The 24388-nt window shown below is 41.5% G+C and overlaps 1 protein-coding gene across 4 annotated transcripts in view; it reads left to right on the forward strand.

The window, feature by feature from the left end:
* The first annotated feature begins 650 nt into the window (after positions 1-650).
* The window catches only part of LRRTM4 (leucine rich repeat transmembrane neuronal 4), a 237251-nt gene continuing 213513 nt past the window's right edge, over positions 651-24388 (forward strand). For 2 of the 4 annotated variants that reach the window (XR_004254240.1, XM_032204208.1), the window contains exons 1-5: positions 651-827; positions 3932-4162; positions 17775-17927; positions 20278-20421; positions 24164-24273. The gene's annotated coding sequence lies outside the window, so the exon portion shown is untranslated. Of the gene's footprint in view, positions 828-3931; positions 4163-17774; positions 17928-20277; positions 20422-23151; positions 23193-24163; positions 24274-24388 lie in introns of those variants that run through there. The other 2 variants (XM_032204211.1, XM_032204209.1) reach the window with 2 other exon arrangements.

Genomic DNA, 24388 nt, shown 5'->3' on the forward strand with positions numbered 1-24388 from the left:
TGGAATTTTCATACGTATCAGGCATGTAAATGCTGGTGACACTTTCAGGATTAGGTAATCTTTAGCCCTTTTTGGTGGGTAATGGTTCACATTATTTTTTCCTGTTTTTGTGTATGTGCTGTTCACTAATGCAGACTCGCCTGTTTGTTTTTTTTGGGTCTGTTTCTGGTCTGACACTCACAATTGCCCTGTCAGTAGCTTTACTCTGGATACGCATTTATGGAAGCGAACTCTGGACTGGATTCACAACAAAAATTACTGCTGCAAATACTGGAGCTGATCTCTTAGTTCCTTTTATCCCAACTGCAAAGGACACAAATCCTTCTTGTCCTTTGCTTTTCCCTCATCCTATATTCTGCAGCAAAGTTCGGTGAATTTGGGGAATTTAGTTGAAATTCAGGCATTTGTTTTGTGTTCATGTCACACGTTGTTTCTGCCACAGTTGCTCTCCTTCCCCCCTCAGTGAGTAGCAAACTAAATAAAAGGAGCTTGTGTGAGATTTGGCTCGGCAGGCTGAGCTCTGTCTGGGTGCCAAACATCTTAAAGCCGCAGAAACCCACGGGTGAGCCAGGAGCTGGAGCTGCTCTGGCTTCTGCGAGGTCCCGACTTCACCATTTCTTTTTTCTCCCATAGGGCTTTTAACTCTTAGTGAGAACGAAACGAAGAGGATCTAACCAGCGAGGCTCTTTGCACACCTGGAACTGGAGGAGACAATATTGCCCTGGTTGAGCTGGGTACTACTGCACAGCAGGCAAGGTGGTGGAAAAGAAGCTGTGAGTGGGATTCAGCTGCAGATTGAAGACTCTGCTGATTAAATCTACACACAGGTGTGTGTTGTGTGAGTACACTTTCCACCAGTCTGTCCCCATGGTTCTTTCTAAGATACACTGAGAACATCTATGGCAGGTTTTGCTTTGCATAACATCAGAGTGTGTTGTTGAAGCAATCGTCAGCTGTTTAAAAGTCATCTGTGCTGGAGTTCAGTGTGTACGTTCAACTTTCAGGAGCCACACTCACTCCAAAATCTGTTGGGGCACCAGCTTCAAAGTGAGTCAGGTTCTTTGGAAAATGTCACGCAGTATCTCTGATCTCTTTCCACTGCCTCGCTGGTACCAGCTGGGAGCTTCTCCTGGCTCTGGTGTTGGCCATGTTTGCTGGGTTCTGTTCTGCTGGTGCCACAGGTTGCCCAGTGCTTGAGCAAACAAGTCAGCTGCTCCACGTTTCAGCTTCTGCAATGCACCCTGACTCGCCAGCTGTGGGAAAGAGTGCCTGAACCGATGTTAGCATCTCTTGCTGCTGAAAGGAATTACCCTTTGCTGTTCAAAAATGTAAACAAATAGGCTCATGCTGAAATTCTGGAAGATGCCTGAAATGCACCGGTGTCTCCTTATGGGAAACCAACCCAATTCAGCAAGCATCCGTGAAGAGTTCCTTCTCTATAACATAATTCATCTTGCAAGTGTTTTTAAAGGCCGGACTCCTCCCTTCCTCTTTTCTTTAATAACTCCAGTTGGCTTTGTAAGGAGAGGGGCCATGTGGCAATGGAAAAAGATGCAGTAAAACTGGCAGCAGTTTCTGGCTTTTCTACAGTTTGTAGCCTTGGGCGAGTCAATTGCTGCTTCTGCTTTATATATATACATATGGATAATAAACACAGCCTGCATAATGCCCGTTGCTGGCTCTGGATTTTCATAACAGGCCAGGCACAGATTTTCCTGGTACTTCCCAGAACCCTTTTCCACCAAAAAAGAGGGGAAAAAAAAAAACTTCTGAACTCTGCGGGAACATGAACCTGTGATATTTAGAGCACTTTGCCTTATCTCGAGCTTAGTGTAAGTAATGACTGTGATGTTATCATCTGGGTTTGGAGATTAAATATTTTCATTATGTCTGGATTCTTTTCCACTCCTAAGAGCATTGCTGTAGTGCTGTTCACTAAGCATAATCACTTGGCTGTTGATGTTTATTAAAAACAAACAAACAATCAAAGCCCCTTCCTTTTCTAACATTGTTAACTCACGTTACCGTTTTTCTCCTGCAGTGACAATAGGGAGAATTGCATTTAATTGAAGCGATGCAAAGCAGGGCTAAAAAATAAATCTGATTCTGCTCAGCAAAGAAAAAGATTCAGAAGAGAGTAGATGGTTGGAGAGGGGGAGAATAAATGATAGGGGAAGAAAAAGCCCCATCATCTTGCATATGCTGTAAGGAAATATTTGGGAATAGGCGTGTGGACAGCAGTCTTGCTCCTTAGTAAGGCTTTAAGGGGAGCGACACTTGTATTGATCCTCCTTGTGTACTGCCTGCATTAGTATTCTGTGCCCACACCAGCCCGGTCATCGTCAGCTCGGCATGCTAATTAGTACTGTCCCTCTTTTTTCTCTTCCTCCCCCCCCCCCATCTCTTCCCTTCCCCTTTGCTTTCCAATTCGACCATCCACTTCTATCAGTGATGTATGGTTTATATCTTCCTAGCCATTATGCTGATGACCCAGGGCAGTGCCTGCCACTTTTGATAAACTGTCAGATTATTTTTGGAACGTCCACATATGCTTTTCTGGAGGTACAATTTAGCGCTATGATAATCTACTAAATTGCTTTCTGTGCTATGCCAACTCTCACTTCTGCTGCTCTTTTTAAGGTTTACATTGCCAGATAGAAAGCGTGCCTAGAAAATTTTAGGTAGCACTGCACCCCAAAGAGGAGACAGTTTTCTGTGCTCATCTCTTATGAAGTACAGGATTAAATACCTTTTCTTTTTTCTTTTTTTTTCTTTTTTTTTTTTTCTTCATTCTGTAGTGTGTATGCAGAGTGTAAAATTACTGGAATAGCACATGCTCATTTTTTTTACCTTAAAAAGTCTGTAATATTGAGCTCCCTTTAAGTTTACAACCTAATAAATTGACAGCATTACAGCATTACAACATCAGAAAGACTACCCAGCATAACTTTTATGTGAATAATTAGTGCATTTACTGCTCCTGAAAAAAAAATAAAGAAAAAATATGGTTAAAGGTTGAGGTAACTGCATATTGACAAGGGCTGGGTGTAAAATTGGAAAATAAATAAATAACCATTTTGCTGGATTTGATGTGGAGTTAGGACAGCTCTGGGGGCAATACTGCAGTTGAACTCTTTGAAATCTTTCACACTTTTGGGATGCTACTGTTATTGGCATTGCTGCTATTAGAATTAGAGTTGTGGTACCTACTGAGATGGGGAGGCAAACGATTCATTGTTCTGTGGAATTCTTCTAGAGGCTTTTTGGGGAAAAGATCGGGAAAGCACGATGAGTAGAGGTGTGAAGGGGGGCTCAGGGAAGGATCATCACTTAGTATTTCCTCCTCAATAAGAAGAAGAGTCTAGACCAACACTAGATTGTATAAGCAGGATGGTACAAACCTTTTGGTTTGGGGTTATTCCTTATTTGGATGGGTCTTACTGGAACAAATGTACAAATTCTATAATACACTTCTTTCCACTCATTTTTTTGTACAGAGCATGCAAATGTCTTGAAAGACTTTTTATTTTAATAGCACTATGCATAAACTTTCATTTGGCTCATTTTGGGAAAAATATGACTGACCTAAATAGAAAAACTATCTTTGATCTTGCAGAGATTGAACTGTTAGCAAAAATTAATAACTGAAAAATGAACACATGTGGCATCCCTCCAGAGAATAAAATATATCTTTGAATCAAAGAATCTCAAAGCTTGAGAGGCCAACTTCTCACAAAGCTAGTCCTTTTAAACAAAATGCTTAGAATTTAAAAAAAGGAGTATATGCTAAGAATACATAATATAAAAATAAAAAGGAGCTGAATGACCAGGTCTCACCAATATTTTTATAAATGACAACTCTATTGAGTATTGTGCTATTCTTCATTTTGTGTGGTAAGTAAATTTGAAGTGGGTCATTCCTTATTCGCAGATGCTACCTGTGAATAGTTTCAGACTCCTGAAAGGCCCGAAACTACCAGGCATTCGTCTTTGAAGCCAGTCTATAATGGAAGGTGATGTCGAGAAGTCATTATCTGTCACTCAGGAAAACTTCATGACAGGCAGACTGCCTGGCTTCTGACATGGCACTTGGCTGGAGCGGATGGAAAAATAGAAGCTTGCACAGAAAGCCTGAAATACATGGTCTGATTTTTCAGAATTGGTAAGTGCTTAGCATTTATTACATTTCGTGTTTGCGCAGCACTTTTGAGAGTCTTACTTATCACATTCCTAAACACTAAGTCAGAAACTTGAAACGCTAAGTTAGAAATTTGTGCTCCTTGCATAATTTTTTCCCCCTACAATCTTGCCTTCTGTCTCTGCATATCAGTTCTTCATCTGTAAGTAAGGGTAATGTATTATTTCTCCTCTCTCTATCTGCTACATTTAAATTTCTGGTTCTTCAGAGCTTTGTCCTTTACTACCATATGTGCAGTCTTTACCCCAACGGACTTGAATTTCAGATAGGTCCTCTCTAAGGTTCTTTAATGTAATTATCAATGGTCAATCTGATTTAAGTCATAAAATATTTGTAATTCTCTGCCCACAGAAGGCTTAATTAATTAAAATTCACTTAATGTATCACAGACCTTGCTCAATGAGGAGCATGCTGGAAATACCAAGTATTATTTATTACTTCTTTAGCAAAAATGTGCATAATAACATGAGATTGTGGTTCCAATCTACAGGGTTTGTATCTGAACCCAAATTCCCTAAGAGATAACTTGACCTCAATTTCCATTTATTGACAGTGTGCCTGGCTGGCTCACCGTCCTTAGGCATTGTGGTGTGAAATCGGAGATTAAATTAAAGAATCAAAATGATTGCCTCTTCCTGTATGCTGTACCTGGTTTATAACAAAACTGAAGGGATGTTTTATATTAGAATGTGGCTCATCCAAAAGCAATACCTTCTCCAGCTTTATGCTCCCTTCTTTTATTGGTTTTGTTAGTACCCAAATGACATATTAAAATCAACTTTCATTTTGCTTAAATTTGTAATCATTTTTCTTAAAATTATAATCATTATTAAGCCAAACCTCTGTTCAGTGGCGTTTCCTTGGAGCCACAGTGGAAGCAGTAATACCATGACAAAGTTATTTTGCAGTTAAAACCAAAAAAATGCTACTTGTTTGCATGATCCTCAGACAAAAGTTTTAGGATGCGTTGGTAAAACTTGGGAGGCAAACGAAAAAGGGATGAATTATTATTTCTATTTGTTTATTTCTAATTTCGTGTCAGCCCCTCACACCACCATACCTATGTCTTGGTCCGTAGGATTTTATTGTTCTTGTAGAAAACATAAGCCTGGCACTGCTGGGCTTTTCTCGCTGCATGTAAAGGTAATTACAGCATGCCTCTGCACTTAGGAATAAATTTGTGAACTAGATTTTCTCCACTAGTGGAGGTCTATCAATCTGTTTTAGCAGGTGAAGCAATTCAAAGTCCGTTGAATAGACAATTGGGCTCATGGATTTTTGATATCATGTAGAAAAGGAGGGAGATGAGAAATCTAAGCTTTTAAGGTGAAATCTGAGAAGTTTTCATGTGTATACTAGGTAAAAATTTAAGTCTTTGAAAACTGTGATTTCTGTCTTTTGTGTGAAACCACAAAATACATGACATAGGCCTACTGGTCAACAGTTTCTCAAAGCAGAGGACAGAAGAAATTTCAGAGAGCAGACTGCAAGTGAGAGTTACGTACAGGTATTATAGGTGCACATACTTTAATAGAAATGCTGTTTCAAGATGTGTTTTTTAAGCAGCCTGAAGATAGTCAGTATCAAAGGCATCCCAAAATACCTTAACAAAGTACTTCTTTTAAGAAAGAAGCATTTTTCTGTGGCACATTTTAGTCTTCTGGCACCTGCCATTGTAGCGTAACAATGACTGCATCCACTTTGTCCCCATCCTGGTGTTCTGCCTCGTGTAAATGCTTTAAGACTAAGTGCACACAGGAAGGATGCCTGTTTTCATTGTCCTTCAGATAACTCTAGGCATGAATTTATCTTTCCTGTTACTGTTAGAGGAGCTGTTCTGCAGAGTTTTGTATCTGGAAAAAATGCACCATGAATTACTCTGCATCTGTTCTTGATGCTAATCCTATTACTAGCAACAGGATTAGTTCATAAACAAGAAGGCTGTACTAGTCTATTCCACGTGCACTGCCATGAAGATGTAGCAGAGCTCACAATAACTACACCACTTCTCTGCTCTTACACGTAGCACTGCACCCAGAGCTGGCAGCTGCTGAGATCCAGCCTACTGAGGTGTACATTTGTATCACTTCTGGAAAACTCTATTTAAAATGTATAAATCGTCATACCTTGTTAGGTTTTAAGGGCTACACATTGCTAAATGAAATGCCAGAATTTATTTCAAAATAAATAATTGTTCATAACTAAGTTAATCTTGTAACCGAAATCAGGCTGTGCTACCTTAATTGGAAATTATCCTCTCTTGTGTAACTTTAGTTTTTTAGAACCACCTTTTACGAGGCTCTTAATTATTCACTGGTCATCATTCTGGTATGAGGGTACTGCTCTTCTGTGTGCCACTGCCTCGCTGCGGGGACAAGCATGTTGGAAGGGCATCTAGCTTCCACATACCTCAAGTTACTCGTCCGAAAATGGCTGTGAAGATGGTGAATTGCTACTGGAGACTGGGAGGTGGTTGCGGTTATTTTACTGCTATAGACTTCCCGTGCCTTGCTGTGAAATCTTACAGGAATAGGGATTCAGTAATCAGATGAGAAAACTAAACTCCCTTGAATTTGTCATCGTTCACTTTCTGTGTTCCTCGGTTGTGTCTGGAGGTAACAGGGAAAGCCGTAGAGGTAAAATGTGTGAGCTCTGAGATTCAGGAGCTGAAGGGTAACAAAGACATAGATGTTTTTGTAATTATTCCTGTAAAACTCTGTTGGCAGGTTCTCCATGCAGCGTGCAGCATATGCCAGCAAAACTTTCTCTGTTGGCATTGCTACGCGAGTTCCTCAGATGATGAGAACTGAGTTGACAAAAGCCGTATTTCGTCAGTGATGCTGCATCTCTTGGATTTGGCATGGCAGGACCAGGCAGTATATATTTTTTCTCCCTCACCTCCTTCCTTGCTCTTCTCTCTCTCCTCACCTGTTATCTTTCCCCATCGTTTTCTTCTCTGAAGAGGGAAAACAACACAAAAATCCAACCCAAACCCTTCCCAGTGCAACAACACCAGCAGTACTCACTGCAGATCCTGAATTTCAACTGTGAATAAAAAGCACAAATCTTTTATCGTTTTATGCAGCTTGTTTGGCCCATGTTGCTTCCGCATATGATCCAGATTTTAACAGTGGTGATCTTTGCTTTTGAAACAGGAAAGAGAGAAACACCTCACCTAAAGAGAGCAAAAGCTGTCCCTTGACCTTTTCAGCCTTTGGATTCTCAGTGCATCTGACTTGACCGGACAGGTCTGGGGAAGAAAAACATTAACAGCAGATGGATTTATGAAAAGAGCTTGGTGGCAGATGGTGCCTACAGACAGTTACTGACATGTCCTTGGTCTTACGGGTGTGTTTTTTTCCTTTTTAGCAGCATTGTTAGTATGTGACTATTTGTGTGTGTTAGAACGATACGCTGGCAGACAGGGACTACGTTATTACGAACAAAGGAAAAAACTTAGGGACTTCCAGTATTTACTTTGAGTACTTCAGACTTCATCCTTGCTCTTGGTTTAATCCAATGGCAAGCAATGTCAGCAGGAATCTTTTCAGTCTCCTTCACCTGTAAATTCTCCAATCACCATTTTTATGAAATGAGTTCATCTTCAACGTATGGGTTTGTATCTTCTGGTAATCATTATCCCCTTACTCAAAACAGGTATTACACAATGTTCCTTAGGTGCATCATATTTTGGAAAGATGCTTGGAAGAGACTTACCCAAAGCCCAAGGCATTCCCAGCATTAGGCGTGTGAGCAGGCTTAAAGCAGCAGCTAAGCAGCATTTTAAGCTCACTGCTAGCTCTGCTAACCACTGACAGAAACTCGGCATGCGGACACAGAATTTGCTGTAGAAAAACATATATGTCACAGACTGCCATGGAAGCTGCATTCTGGTACAGAAATGCCATCCTAAATCCATTAGGATTTACTTGGCATTACAATCTCTGGCTTGTCCTTTGAAATCTGTGGTCTTTCCTTATGTACATAATTTAGGGTTAGTTCACAGAGGACTGGTACTCCACAGCAGCCAGGGTTTTGAGCTGTTTACCTCCTTTAGGATTGTCTTTGCTTGATTTAGGATTATCTTTGCCCTGATGCAGACACAGTTGAGTATCTGGTGTGGTTCTTTGCTAGAGGCCTCTGAGAGAAGGTCCATCAAAGAGACGATAGCAGTATTGGAAGAGAGATGATCAGAATGATTTGTGTCTTTCAAGATATCCATCTCGGCACTTCCTATTAGCATGGGTACCCTACAAATTTAACTTAAGCTGCCCTTGCCCTCTGCCATAAGCCGAAAATCTGCTGTCTGAAATCTTTCCTGAGTGATTTGGATGTCCCATACCCAGCAGGAGTGAATCTGCCCCGTGACATAATCAGTTCTGGTTTTCCCTAATCATTCTTCACTGTGTTGCTTTCCACCTCTCCTTTCCATATCCCATGAATGATTCATTGTCTGTAAAGGATTGTCTTCTGGAGTCAAAGGAGAAGGATAAATTAAAAATGAGGAGCAACTGTAGTAGGTTATGATAGGTCGAATTACCACTTTGGTTTCTTTTGGAGAAATGTTGTTGGCTATGAAAAACACCAAGAGTATTTGGCTGGAGACAAACGGGAGAAATCCCCCTGGACCTGAACATTTCAAAATCCTAGTGTCACACAGAGATGAGGCTGTCTCTGCCATATGAAATGGCTGAGGTAAAATGCCATAACTAAAGTCAGGAGTAAATCAGGGCAGGGTTGTGCTCAGGGTGGTTTAGCTTTAACCCAGTCACTGTTCAGAAAAACGTTCTGCTGATTTGACAGAGCGTCATCGGGGGCATGGTGGGAGGCATTCCAAATCTCATGAACTTCATTGTCTTCAGGCTGCATTGCTTAATTTGTCGTCATCTTTTCTCATTGTGAGGAATCCCAATGGATGAGGGAGTCAAAGGTTTTTGATGGAAGATGTGCGTGGTAAGTGGAACTTCTAGAGAAAGTAGAGTGGGAATGTAGTGGAAAAGACATGCTTTTTCTTTAAAAGCAGGGTAGAGAGGGAACAGTTAACTTGGAGGCAAAAAGTATATTGAAGAAAAAAGTAATAAGTGATGTGGTTCCAGTGTTAGTGAAATCGGAATGGTATTAAATTCAGGCTCACTTTGATCTAACACACTGGTGTGTTCGGAGCTGAGGCAACTGGAGTTGCATGAAAAATCAGGACCTGAGAAAGACACGAATCAGTTCTGGGGATGTGCACAGCTACAGGGTACTGCTGGATGACTTGAGAAAGCACTCGCCTCACTTCATTTTGGGTACCATCAATGGGAGATAGGGAACTTTCTCTGTAATTCACAGCCTCTGCAGAAGAACTGGTTTTTGAACTGCTTTGGGAGCCCATCACGACTTTCTCTGTCTGTGCTTTTGACCAGCCTGCCAACATGTGCACCAGGTGACTCTAAAGTTAGGGCTTGTGGCAACCTTTCCTCTACCACTTCAGTTTTGTACTTGGATAATGATGCTGGACTCATTTATGAAAAGAGCTGAGCTTCCCAATTTAGAATACTGCTATATATGAACTCGATGTAATTAATTTCTTTCTGTTGTTACCTGGAAAAATTCTGTAACAGATGGACAGATACCCAGTATCATTTGGCAGATAATTCATCTGACATTTTCCCTCATCAATCATTAAACAATTGGTACATTTCTTCATTGTGCAGTCAGCTTTAAATCCTATTTAGTTAGGTGTTCCACAGCATACTGATGGGATTGCTCCAGATCCACTGAAATCAATGAGGAGATTGACTTGAACGTGCTGTGAATCAGGCCTTATTTATGATCTCCAAAGGTAGCATCATAATTAGGGAATGAGGAAAATCGCAGTTCATTTTAGCTGAAGCGCTTTAGCTTTGTGATGTTTTCCTTGAGATGTTCCTCTGCATAAAGCACAGGAAAATGCTGTTTTCTCCCCAGTCGTAGGGGCTGTGTTGGAAGGCAATGTTGCTGCGTGCGGTGCTGGCTGCAGATGATTTGCAAAGGATTGCAGAGGTAAGGTGTTGCTACTGAAGTCCACTAAAACACCCCGTTCCCTTCCCTCTCCTCCAGTAGTTGAGTGCTGGCAGCTATTTAAGGAGCAGGGCCATGATACTTGCTCGTTTTCTTAATGTCCACACTACTTGATGTTCGTGGACACTTCCCCCTCCCAAGGCAGTGATTTTTTCCTGTGTGATGTTAGGAGAAAAGTTGGAAGAAGCTGACCTAAGCAAGCCCTACAGACTCATTAAACAGTGGCAACTGATAAATCTCTTCTTGAAAAATCTCTTCTTTAATAGTCTCCTGAATTTTTAAGTCTTGGCGTTGGTAATGCCCGTGTTGTAGATGGATGGAAAAGGGTATTTCAAAACCAGGCCCTACCTTTATGAGGGATGAAATGATTTCACTTTTCTTCTACCTTTAATTAAAAACACCACGGCACAGACTGCATACTTTCACAAGTAACTTTTTTTTTTTTTTTTTTTTTTTTGAATTAATTGCATTAGGTGCTGTTAGCATTTGGGGTTTTACTCCATATTAACTCTCTCCTTTCTAGGATTTCCTCGACTCTTTGCTTTATCTTACAAAATCATTTGTAGTGAAAATAGCCAGCCTTCTTTTCCTTCTTCCCCTCTTTATTGCATCAGTATGCATTGCAAAACCGGTGGCTTGTACATCCTAAGCTAAGATAATGAGACCAATATTAATTCCACTACAGCTGCTACAGGCATGTAAATGAACCTTTCATCTGTCCTGCAAAGCAGCGCTGAGACTTGCAAAGAACACCCGGGCTAAGCAGCACGAACAGTCGGGGAGATAGCAGAGGTGAGGGTGAGAGAGGAGGGTGTGCTAAAAATGGCTGAAATCTGAATGTCCTGAATTAATATTTCCTGCTGGAATCAATGCTGTTATTATCCGCTGCATTCGTTATTGCAAGGACATTTTGTTCCTGTTTGTCCCTGCTGATTGGGATGTAGTAATCATTGTCCTGTAAGCATGGAAAAGGTCACTCTGCGAAGCCCCTCGTACAATTTTCTTACCATGTTAGCTTCAAACTCTGGTAGGGGATATGTCTTCTAGGTTGTATCCGCATCGTGGAAAGCAGGTTAGAGCAGGCTGATTTGTCTAAAAGCAATATAGTGGGTAGTAGGGCAGTGCGCGGGCTAATTAGCTCAGCCTCTCAGCAAAGCTAATTAATCTAGACACAGTGTTGTGCTGACACGACTCTGTTGCTTTGAGTTCTGGCAGGGATTAGTTTGTGGCTGATGTGGCTCGAGTGTCTCCCTGCTCTATTTTTCTTGGGGGGGTGTCAGCTGTGCCCTGAGAAAACTTACACCAGCGGTTGGGCAGGATGGGAAGAAAATATCCCTCGGCTGTGTGTTGTCTCTTGTATTTTACCAACGAGCAGAGGCTTCCCCCAGAGCTTGAGAAAATAGTTGGGTTGGTGTGGGTTTGGTTTTGGAAGCCAGACTTCCTCTATGTCATGGTGTAATGAGGAATTGGCTGTGCTTACAACAGCAGACTGAGTAATTCTGTGGTGCTGGAGAAAGTTAGACCCATTTAGTGCCCACCTTGTATCTCTGCTTTGCAAATGTACTCAAAAGTCCTCTTCAGTAAAGCACTTCAGTGTGTATGAAGGGCTTCAGTGGGGTTTAGCCATGTGTTAAAGGTAAGCGTATTTGAAACGCTTTGCTGAATCGAGGTCTAAATGGAAGCGATATGCAGAACCTTTCGACAAACATCGGATTTTTCTGAACGCAAGCGGGCCGTTATTACGAGTTGAAAATCTACAGGGAGGCAGACTGCGTGTCAAGTAAATCACGGCGTCATCTGGTTGTTGTGACGTGCTCCTGAGAGAAGGCCCCAAGCTGCCTGTGCAGGATGGCCCTTTTGACAAGTTTTATGTCAGTGGCAGTAACAAGACGAACCCAGGTACGTTTTTACAGTATCTTTTCAAATGAGAAGCACATTTCAAATGCATATATCCCTTTTTGATATAGCTAAGACAGAAGTGAGCAGGGACTCGGTTTGGCAAGTCCTACTAATCTTTGATGGAGTTGGAACCCAGGTATCCATTTTCTTCACATCTCTCTCTCTGGTATGTATGAGGTGATGTAGCTGTTAGATGAGCTGTACGTGTTGTTAATCCTCCAGGAAACTACATTTTAATGGAAACATATCTGAAGGGATGCAAGTCATAGCCTTGGAGTTTTGAGGGATTGATCTGCGATCGTCAAGTTGAAAGTCTGAAAGGAATTTTTCATCATTACTGTTGGAAAATTAAAGAGCTGAAGCACATTTTGCAAAAACACTTGTGATTTGGAGATAATATGGAGAACATTACAGAGGGTGTTCCAGTTCCCCAGACCTCCAAACCAGGGGTTTTCATCTAACAGTTATTCCCCAGTTGAACTTACTTTTGCTCCTGAGTCCTCATCCAAGACGTGTGCTGATTTTTTTTTTTTAACTGGTCAATGGGATGGGAGCAAGGAAACCCTGGAAATGACTGGTGCTGTGCCACCCACCCCTGTCATCACATCTGCCTTGTGAAAATCAGGGAGAGGAAGGACTCCAACACCAGGGTCTTGTGCTTCAGATCAGCTTTTTAAATTAGTTTGGAAAGGGGAGGAGAAGAGCTTTGTTGTTTCATGCTCTTTTTCCTTTTTTCTTCTAGAATCTCACTCTTGTTTTTATTCTTCTTCGAGACAATAACTAGTTTTGACAACTGGTTAATTTTAGCTGCTATGTTGGCATGTGTTTTGGGCAGCTGTGTAAACCGAGTGCAACACTCACCCACTCACCCACCCCCTGTTAATTAAAAGTGGAGAAAAAAGCAAGTCTCTGGACCATTTCTGCTGAATTTATGGTATGAAGTGTAGGACAGGCTAGAGCAGCCCCCCCCCCAGGAGCCATTTAAGTGCTTGACTAGATGATGAGTATAACGACAAGGTTTTATGTTTGATTTTAATAAAAACTTTTAAGACCTGACATGGTCTTGAGGGGGCACTTCCAGTCTCTCAGGTAAATAAACACATTAACAAAATATATTTCCTGACGTGTTGTTGGTTTTGCAGCATCTGTAATCTTAAATAATAGACCAAGGCAGCCTTTTCAGAAGTATTTCACAATTGGTAAACACCTATTTTTATAAATGTGAGAAAACCTTATTAACTTGCTAGATGCTGCTCACCATGGAAGAGCTTGCGGGGATTCCTGTGGGGTTTTGTGCTCAGCTCCCCAAGGAACATGCCATTACCAAGCAAGCACCGGTGAGAAGAGCCGTGTTAAACACTTCTCAGCATACTTCTGCGTGTGCTTTGCCTAAAATTCAAAGGTTGTTATTGATAAACCAGCCTCAACAGAAGTCAGCAAGCATCATGGGTGTCTCGTGCCAGTTCCTTTTCAATAGGGAACATCTCCTGGGGATTCTCTGGATGTGATTTGTGCTCCATGTGCTTAGCTGCTGGCACAGCATAAATCAGCATAACTGGTTGAGAAAAGCCTTGCTTCAGTAGGACGAAAGGTGAGAACAGGTAGGGGAGGGAACTTGGCAAAATGCGGACAGAAATAGAAACCACATTTCTAGGCTCACCCCAATCTGCTGAATGCTTTTGGTGGGTTTTCCCAAGCTGGTTTGTGTGGTGGTGGTGGTTTGATGTTTTTTCATCGTTATTGTTGGTTTTTTTCCCAGACCAGTGTGGGTGGTCAGCATTTTAGCGCATTCATAATCACAACTGTATGTTGACACGGTTATGGAATGTCTTTCTTCTAGTGGATTTGTGCTTTTTTCCCCCCTGAAGGCATTTTTTGCTGAGTGTAATCTCATGCTAGGTGAGAATTTAACTCCAAATGGTGGGCTTCTATAGATAGAGAAACAACCACAGGAATGGGAACTAGCACCAAAGGAAAGCGATGAGTGAGATTTTCAGAGGTGCCTGGGGTAGGTGAAGCCTCAAGCACTCCAGCTAAATAACCACCTCCTTCCTGCCTTAGAGCTCTTGGCCAGAGATGGGAAAAGTCAGACTAAAGACGTGTTTTTAAAGATTTTTTTTTTTTTTTTTTTCCTTGACCTCTGTCCTTTGAGTAGATGAGAAGTTCTGCCGGCTGCCTGGGAATGCAGCTCCGCTTCCTTTCCGTGAATGCTTTTCTTAGAATGATCTTGAGCATTGTTGCTTGATGCATCAAGAGCTTGCCCTGCATGAAAAGGATCGCCCTGAAATTCAGTCCTGCAGGGGACAGATGAGACAGCCCTGCAAAGTCAGGCTCAGAGGATGAAGGAACTCATCACTGTTAAACATGAAACCTGCCAATTGCAGTTTGCTTCTGAGAAGGAAAATCAAAGACACAAAAGGGGATGATCAGATGCTGAAAGTAATCTCTGAAAATAATTCACAGAGAATATCCCTCTTTGTCAGCCCTCTGATGAATATGCCCTGTGCCTAAATAATGCAGCACCCCAGGGAGATGTCTCTGCTCTTCAGAGGACACGGCCAGGAGTATCCTTTCCTTTGCCGAGGGGCAGTGGTTGTGTCAGCTGAAAATTGTCAAGTGAAAAATCTCAATTCAAAACATGGTCTTACCACCAGGGAAAAAAAAAAAATAAAAAATGGTTTGTTTCAGAAGCTAATTTTGGAATCCTCCACTCTACTGTCTCCGTTCAGCTTCAGTAGAAACCCACCTTGCATTATTTAGATAACTACTGGAGGAACTAAATACTTACATACGTATGTAATATTGTTTAGTGTTTCTGCACTGAAATAATGCAGAGTTTGATCTGCATTAAAGCAGAGTTGGATCTACACTTTGACTTTTCTTAATTTGTGTTTTGAGTGGTTGTTTTTTCTTTTCCTGCAGTAGTTTGTCATTTCCAGTTTGTCACTGCAGATATTCTGTAATCTAGCTGTCCTTAAAGAGTGGGTAATTCAATACTATGAAGGAGTTCTGAAGATAAATACTGGAAGATACTAATTTTTAAGTTTGACTAAAAATCAGCACCTTAAAAAGGGGTGCTTCCTGACACTGCACAGAGTTTACAACAGTTTGACAAAGAGTTAAAGGATTCCTTAGGCTTTTTGTGCAGATTATCTAAAGGATCTTGCTCAAGATAACCCTCACAACTCGCCCAAGTCATAGAAAGCAGGAGCTGGGATTAAAAAAAAAAAATGAATAAAGAATGAATAATTGGCCTCTCGAGTGTGAAGCTACTGTCTGTTTTAAAAGGACATTTGTGTTTGTTAAAATCGACCTTTTTCCTGAGCAAAAAATACATATCTCTCTGGCACTAAAGAAGAAGTAATTGCCAAAGTTATTTGTGTCACAATAACTTATTAATCTGGAAGGATGAAGACACTACCCAGAGGTCATGTATGACCTAGTAATGAGACCATCAAGCATCGTCATAAATAATTAAACCAAGACACATTACTTGAGAGCCCATTAAGAACCAGCAGCTCTTATTTAAAAAAAAAAAAATAAAGTGCAGCAGCAAGTTTGTATCTGTTTGCTTTACAAACTTGAGGGCAGAGTCAGTGTTTTCTGTACATGCAGCAGAAACCCCTGGGAACATAAAATAAATAACGAAGTACCCGAGGGGAGTTTTTCTCCTAGGACATGTGTGACCCCAGTTCATGAGCACCCCGTCAGCAGAGGAAGTTGGTTAAAAATGCAGATAAAGGGTTTGATCAGCGACAAGAGGTCCTCTGGTCAGGGTGAGAGGGGTTCGATCTGATACCCTGTGACTCAATGCCTTGTGCTAGCCCAGATGACAGGTAGCACGTTTACCCAAGAGGCATAATTAATCTGAAGTTAATTGAGTAATTCTGTGTTTAATCTGGAATAGCAGGGAATTAAATTGACATCCTGAGTCAGGCAATCTCTCACACAATTTTTTGGGGAGGAACTGGGACTTTTTTGTTTAAATATTGTCAAGATCCACTTGTATTTCAGCTGCAGCAGATACAGATGACTCCCTGCATTACCGCTGCAGATAGGATAGCGTGCACATTTCTGAACCAGTTCCTAAGGGTTTTTGTCAGTCTATCCCTTCTCATTGTTGGGATTTAAAAAAGCCATGTTGTCAGAGTCCAGCAAATATCTTTTCACCACCATTTAATGTGCTTGGTTCCTAAACAATTGCAATTGATTTTGTTTGGTCTTGCAAACACGAATTATCCCATAATCATCTTAGCCTTCCAGCCATGCTTACATTGACTTGTTTGTGTTTTAAAGAGAGAAAATGCAGACATTGTCATGAAAATAAGAAAGGTTAGAAGCAAATAAAAGGTGTTTTTTTTTTTTTTTTTTCCCCTGGTTGGCTGGATGTGCATCCACTTCAATTAATTTCCATCCTTAATAGCGTATTTAGTACAATGCAAGGAGTGAGGTAAATTTCAGAATTAAATAAATGACCTTTATTTTTGCTTTTGCTTGTGGTTTCTGCTAAATGGCTATTTCAGGGTTCATCAGTGACAGTCTCCTAGACTGCGTGATTGCTTGCTTTTACTCAAAACGAGTACACGCAGCAGAATACTAAAGGGACGGTATTTTTCAACTACAATACATTTCTCTACAAGCAAGGCTTTGTGGTTCAGTGCAGTCTTAAGTCCTGGAGGATGAAAACATTCAGACAATTACCCGCCACTTTGAATAACAGCATTTCCTTTGACAACCATGTAGATAAAGGGGGTGTGCATTGCTGGTGCTTTAAGACTCCTTTTTTTTTTTTTTTTTTTTTTGGCTAATGTTTTACTTTTCAAGTAGCTTCATCCCTGTTTGTCTGTACTTGTTAGCTTTGTAAGTGGTTTGGGTTTCTGCTAACAGAATAGCAGATGTATTAAAAACGTGTCACCTACTGAAAGCCTGCCAGCAGCTGCTGATGGTTGAAATGGGTCGCGTGTCCAAGCAGCTGTACAAAGCCCAAATTGCCTAACTCAGGAAAAAAATGGTAGGGTCAAATCAGTAGGTAGCCTTGCTGCGAGCTCCAGATAACAGCTTAGAGCACATACCCTGTTATTTGTTTCATACAGTTCCGGATCTCTAAGAAGGCTTTACCAGAAACGTCGTAAATAAAACAGATGAGAGCCACAGGGCTCCCCAGAAGAATAATCCCATGTGTGATGCAGCGCTTGATGCCGCCATGGCTTCGATGGCAAACCCACAGAATTCCAGGTGGGAATGAGCAGCTAAGCTCAGAAGATCCCATCTTTGTGCCACTGCCCTTAGCAATGAGAGGGAGAGATGCTGGAAGGCCTGTGGTGATAGAGGTGGAGTTATTACTAAACAGAGAGAGGTTTTCCACAGCTTTTTTCGCAGACATGGGGTGGGGAGGATTGTCTGCTGCTCAGATTTACTCCTGTATAACTCAAGCCTGAACGTGGCCTGAGTTGTCTCATGCGTGACAGCAGCATTCAGAAATTCAGCTTCCTGGTTCTGTAAATCAACCTTAAGGTTTAATTTCAGTTTTGTTCTGAAAACATCCGTGTGCTACTGCAGGATTGTAAATTGTCTCTAAGCTCTAAAACTGCGACATTAAGTCTCTTTGGTAATGTGTTTGCTTGTTTATTTCAAGGGTAATCGGTGCTTGTGCAAGAAGCTCCTTTGGTAACTGCTCCGGGGAAGAAAGGCTTGGTTGTGAGATGTGCTGAGTGCCCTTGGTGTCCGTCATGTTTAAGGATGCTCAGCGGCTGGAGAGTGTGCTGTGGACAAAGCTTTAACCTCACTGGTAAGAACTGTGGTAGTGAGGAGCAACAAGGTAAAGTTTTCCTGTTGGTGCACTCGGTATGTCTTCCCCACTTCATGCCCGCCCCCAGAGCTTCCAGGCCTTTTTTTCACCTCCCCATTCACAGTGACTTAAGGATTTGAGTTAAGCAAGTTTTTCAGAAGGCAATTTGCAAGAAGCTTTGTCTTATACAACTTGCATGGTTAGGGCTGGGAGGCAGCTCTGGGGCCGCCTGGTCCGAGCCCCTGCTGAAGCCGGGACACCCAGAGCAGGGTGCTGGGGCCACCCACGTACAAGCTGTGTGCTCTAGCTTTGTGTGGAGCAGTCTCAGAGGAAGACTACTGACGCCAGAATGTTTTGCCTCTGTAACATAATGCCCTGGAAGGGTGTCAAACACTATGTCCCCTGTGCCTGACACAAATGATCCAGTTGTTCCCATATTCTTCTTCCCAACTCCTCCTTCAGGACAAGGTGTACTCGGTGCTGCAGTAGGTAAAGGATGATTTCTCCACCAGGAAATATTCCCTCCAGCACCCATTAATAAAATGTTGATGTACATAAGAAGATTTAGCCCTCTTTTGAAATACTTGAATATTGCTTTTCTCCTTATTAATTTGAAGGCATGGGTAATCACTGTAAAGTTGTGTTTTAAAAAAAAAAAAAAAAAATCTTGATTCATAGGTTAATGAGATCCTGTGGCAATAAGTTGCAGTAGTTAGTACTGTTAAATAAGGCAGAACATGAAAGATATATTTCCACAACCTGCTGAATGATGTTTTTCCAAGTGAATCCCTGAGTTGAGATTTGTATTTTTTTTAAGAATGATTCCTTGTTTGTCCTGAAACTCCTTTCATTTTTTTTTCCTTCCCACATAAAGCACAAAAAGATGATATTTTTCTCTTGCCATTGTGCCAATCAGTTCTGTTTCCTGCTTTTATGTGGTCAGAACACAGTTGTCTGTTCCCATCCCCCTCAGCGTTTTGTTTGCAGTTTAGCTCCTTGGACGATGCTGTCTTTTCATCTGTCTGGACAGCAATTTGTACCCATGCCCATCACAGTGACTTCTAAATGCCATCGCAATGGAAACAGTAAATAACACTGTACTTCAGTCAGATAAACAGCAAAGTACAGAGAAGGTACTGTGGAGCTTGGGTATCCTCAGGGAGGCTTTGCATTGGGTTGAAACCTCAAGGCTGTGCTGTAGTCTGTGAGTAAAATGAGTAACATCGTTCATCCTAGCCAGGAAAGCCTCCAGTAGGACACCTCTGAGCGCTGTGAATGGGAGCAAATTGGTGATGTTGGAGCCACGCGCTTGTTAGCTTTGATCAGCAGGTGTACCTGCCATGGTGACATCAATAGGGACAGAGAGAGCAAGATCAGAAAGTTCTGATCTGACTGAACCCTTCAGCTGTGATCCCACTCCACCGCATGAGAGGGGAAGAGAAGTTAATGATGCAGGGAAAATGACCAGCAGCAGCTGCAGGATCCCAGTGCCTTCTACTAAAGTTTTCAGAAGGGGAACAGCTACCGGCTGCCATTCTCAGTCTTTCATGCCTTAATTGAGGGCTAAGAAAGGAAATTACCTTTACTCAGATTCCAGATGCTTAGAAGAAACAGATTTGGTACTACGGCTGGCATTTAGAAGTGCAGCTGTGGGAGAAGGCTGATAGATGCCTCCATTCGGGTCCCTGCACCCACAGCAGGACCTGAGCAGGGGGTTAGAGTGGGCTTGTAGGAGCCAGGTCTTCTGCAAATCTTCCCTCGTCACCTGCCCATATCTCTTGTCTTTTAAGGGCAGTCCCACACACTGTCAGTGATGTGTGCGTACTCCTGTGGCCTGTCTAGAATTTCAATATACAGTTAGATGGAGGCCAGTCTTTTCCTACTATTAGTCATATTGTGGGGAAAAAAAAAAAAAAAAAAGATGCTAATGTCAATGGAGTTTGGTCATATAAGTCATGAATCTTCTCTGTAGATTGGAAACTCCCTATGAACAGGGTTTGAAGAGTATAAAAAAGGGCAGCAAGCGAGAGAAAGCCTTTGTGAGCTCCTCAAGAACTGGAAACTGTAGCGAGGATTAATGGATTGGGTATTCCAGGTTGTGTATGTCAGATGGAATCAAGGCTGATCAAAGAAAAAATCCAATTTGGGGAGACTTCTTATTTTGAATACACTCAAATAGAAATCCAATAAAATATTCAATTAAAATCAGTTGGAATCTTTCATTTAACTGAGAATTAGCTGTGTATTGTTTCTGAAGAGTTCATCTGCTGTTTATTTGCCTCTCCCGTCATTCAGATTTCTGGATGAATTAAGCTTATTGAGTGCTGAGAGCTTTCTTTTTGCATTTCAGGTTCCAGTTTGAGGTACTCCACATTTGAAAACCTATCCTTTCATATGAGGGCGTCACATGGAGAAATTCGGTCGTGATTTACAGATTTGTTTCCTCACTGAAAACACAGAGTGGTGCCTGATAGAGTTATATGAAAGCATTAAGGTATGTATCTAATTCACCCTTAAATTTCCAGGTGCTTATTTTCCTTTCATAGAATAATTGATGTGGGAAGGGACCTCTGGCCATCCATATTCCAAACGCTTCTGTTTGAAGCAGTTCAACTAGGTCAGGTTCCTTTAGCCTGCATCCAGTCCCATTTTGAATATTTCTGATGGTAGAGATTCCACAAACTCTGTGAGCAATCATCCCATGAAAACATTTCCTGTGTCTTAACTTGTGTCCGTTACCTCTTCTCTTATCACTGTGTGCCTCGTTTTTTTCAGTGGCTCATGGTTAACATGGCTCTTAAATCCACAGTATTTAATGTGGTCCACGATTAGGGGACGTGACTGCATCCTGGAGGGTTTTTATACTTAGGCGCTTGCCTGGCTGACAAGAAAGGTGGTCATGGGTAAGCCATGGGTGGAATATGAAAAGGTGCAGGTTCTGTTCAAAGTCATTTTATGCATCAAAGAGACATTTTGTGAGGCTTTGGGCATGTCAGTCCTTTGAAGTCTCAGTTCTTGATCTGTTAAATGGGGAGACAGTCATCTTCCCTCTGTACCTTTGCTTGGTTAAGTTCTCTTTTTTCTTACCTGTGTATGTGGCTCCGTGCATACAGCTAGGGGAACAGTGTTGCTGGTTGCATGTGCTACGCTAAAATAAGTTCATGGTAAACTGAGACAAGTGTGGAAGAACATTGAGGAATCCAGAAAGGGTTTTATTGCATGCTGGTTTTAATGTACCAGCCAAATATTGACGATCAAATGCTTCACATATGAAGAGTTGAAGATGGGAACTTGAATGTATATATTTCCATCAATAATTCACAGGACATTAGAGTCTCAATGTCAGAAGTTGTACCTCTGCGCAGGATGACAGTATATTAATGAAGTTGCTCCAGCCATTACACTCCAATTGCTAATTTATTCATAGTTTACTAGCAGTGGGGAGAGAGGGGGGAAGGAAAAGCCAAGGTCTGAGTTCAGTAGCCCTTGAAACAAAGATTCATGCTAGCTTTATTAGCAGCATTTGATTTCTGATTCCTGTCTCTGTATCAGCCATTGTGGATGAGGCCAGATTAAAAGAAGGGAATTGAAAGCAGCCTGGCTATTCCAATTCAAAGTTGGCCTTACCACCAAATCATTCCTCTGGACTTGAAAACTAACAGAAGTAAGGCAGTCCTGTCCAAGCTGATATGGTGAAACACGTTCTCATTTGCCTAAAAACCTCCCTTGAGTTCATAGTGTTTTATCCTGTGATTTGAATTGTTACTATTGGCTGGGTCACGTATCTCTGTACTGAAGACTTAGCCCTACAAAAATGCCCACCATGAGTTAAAATGTAGTAAAGAGACAGGTTGATTCCTTTGGAGAACTGAAATGCATGCATGCAAACCCCCTCAATGTCTGTCCTCCTGCACCTGCCACTGTACCCACCCCAATGCTCTGCTTTCCAGGAAACTCTCCTAAAATATTTTAGGCAAGTAGGGTTGAATTTCCATCATGTTCTTAAATGGCACTCATTTAAGACTCATGTTAAAACTCAATATAGGTACCTTAGAAATCACTAAATCAGGCCCCCATAATTACTGTTTTTGCTTGTAAAGTCATGTTTTGAAAGACTTGCCAATTAACTTCATACAGATGTCTGCAGTCATGCTCATTTCAGTGGCATCGTGCAAAGTACGTTGAGCAAAATTCGATGTGCAATCTAGTTCATAAAATACACGTGCCCGTTTCCATACATAGACTCCTGTTTATCTGTGTGCGTACGTCACCTAGTCTGCATCGAGTGTGAACACATCTGTCTCTTTCAAAATGCGCCAGATTAGCTTAGAGCATTTGTACACATTTGTAGCCTGTAGAATTTCCAGGCTCATCTGAAAAGAAATGACTTGAAGATATTTACATGAAATCCAGACAGGCTAATTGAAGGTGTCAATAACTTCCATCGGGGATAATGCTAAGTAGTTTGAAAGCGTGTCTGATGGGGTGGTGGTGTAGTTGGGACCAAAGAGAGTAAAATGTGGCATTTTAGGAAAAGTACAAGATTCCAGGTGTCTGTGCAAGATGTTATTGGAGCAGGCTTTGTGCACTGGTGTTCCATGCTGAGAGCATCAACAGCATTTTCCTTTTCTGCTCTGTGCTGGGAAATGTAAACATTTTAGTATGCAAAATACTTTGTATATTTGGAAGCAAACGATGCACCCATGACAAAATCCTCCATTCAGGAGCTTCGTTGGACTCCAAACGTGGAGCGAGATTCCCTTCAGTGGGCAGTTCCAGCAACCACTTCTCACCAAATCCCAGAGCTGGGAAGAAATTTGCTAAAGGTGCAATTTCCAATAACATGGACGTGTCTCATCCTGGTAACAATCTCTTAATGAAGTGCACAGTCAGTCCTGTGTTGAATAATTGTCCAGCTGGAAGAGTCTCTTATTCTTGATATTTTAATTAAATATCTCTCTGCCTCAATAGCACTTGGGGATTGCATCGACATAGTCGTTTAAAGGAGGTCATTGGTTTGGGTCCAGGCTGCTCCGATTCCAGCCAGGCTTGGCTAGTGGCAGTCTGATGCTTAGTATGGAAATCAGTTGGTCATCCTCCTTCAGCGTCTCCTGGACAAACGCACGTGTTGCTGAAGCACCATCACACCTGGCTCTGCTGTAAGCAGTCTCATTGACCTTTTCACGAGCTCTGCCAACAGTTTGATTTGTGCATTGGAGGTGGAATGATCTTCCCAGCGCTCATTTCCTGAAGTAAAGGATGCCGGTAGGACAACGTGGAAGTCTGTATTGCAGCTAGCCAGTTGTGGTGCTGCTGGCTGGAGAATTTTATTTATTTATGTATTTATTTTGCCTGGATAATTTGGGGCTTTTAAAATAGAAGAGGACGACAAAAAGTAATGACATAGTATTTTCTTATGGTCTCTTCTTAGCCTTAGGAAAACTGCAGAGATGTTATCAAGAAACCTTTCCCTATTTCTGTCTTTCCCACTCCCCGCTCTGTGCTTGTCATTGAGCTGTTTCTTGGAATTTGCACTTCTTCAGATTCATAGTGTTGTTTTTCCTGCTACAAAACAGCACTTTGCTGCACTTAAGCACTTTCCATGTGCCGTGTATAGAAGAAGAATGTAGAATGAAAATTGCACCTTTAGAGGGAAACTGATCATATTTCATATTAAGACTGTAGTTGTATGTAATTTATGCAGGGCTAACAAATGCTTAATAGCAATTGCATGCATGGTTTGTAGGTGTTAGAGATGGTTAAAACATCATTATAAATCATAGGTAGGACTGCAACTGCCAATTAAGAGTATTAACATATGTAGTAACATCATATTAACTCTTTATAAACTTCCCAAATAGTGTTGCTGTAAAGGATACTCATTTTTAGACTGAGCTTAGAAATAAAGTACATGGTAAAATTAGACAAAGGAGGGAAGTTTATTTGGATTGCAGTAAAGAGTTTTGGTGAGATGTTTATACCACAGATGATAAATGATTTCATTCAATTAGATTAAACAAACAAACAAATATTAGGTCATCAGAAAGAAAACCCATAGATTAAGACTGCAGGGGAGTAGACTCTGAGACTGATCATTTAATTGCAAAGAAATCTCATTTGGAGTGCATGGCTGACTTAAAGGCTTTGAACTTGCGCTCTCCTCCTTGCTCCCCCTATTTTTATTAACCTTGTTCTGAGGTTGACTGTGTTTATCCATTGGGGCCTTGTCTTTGCAGATTTCTTGTCATCAGCTCCAACCCTCCTCTTCTACCCCATTGGAACAAAGAAGCAAAAAAAATCCCTCTGAAAGGCGGTTGCATGAATGGCCATTGATTAACGTGCTTGGGTAAGTCTTCCAGAGGAATGTGAAATGTCCCCTCTGTGGCCTGAAATGGACTCGGTTACAATGTTATGGACATGTTTAGTAAATCTTGTCTTGATTTAAAAATCGTCACGTCTGC

The sequence above is a fragment of the Aythya fuligula genome, chromosome 27 (genome assembly GCF_009819795.1).
Source record: "Aythya fuligula isolate bAytFul2 chromosome 27, bAytFul2.pri, whole genome shotgun sequence".
In the NCBI taxonomy this organism is placed as follows: Eukaryota; Metazoa; Chordata; class Aves; order Anseriformes; family Anatidae; genus Aythya; species Aythya fuligula.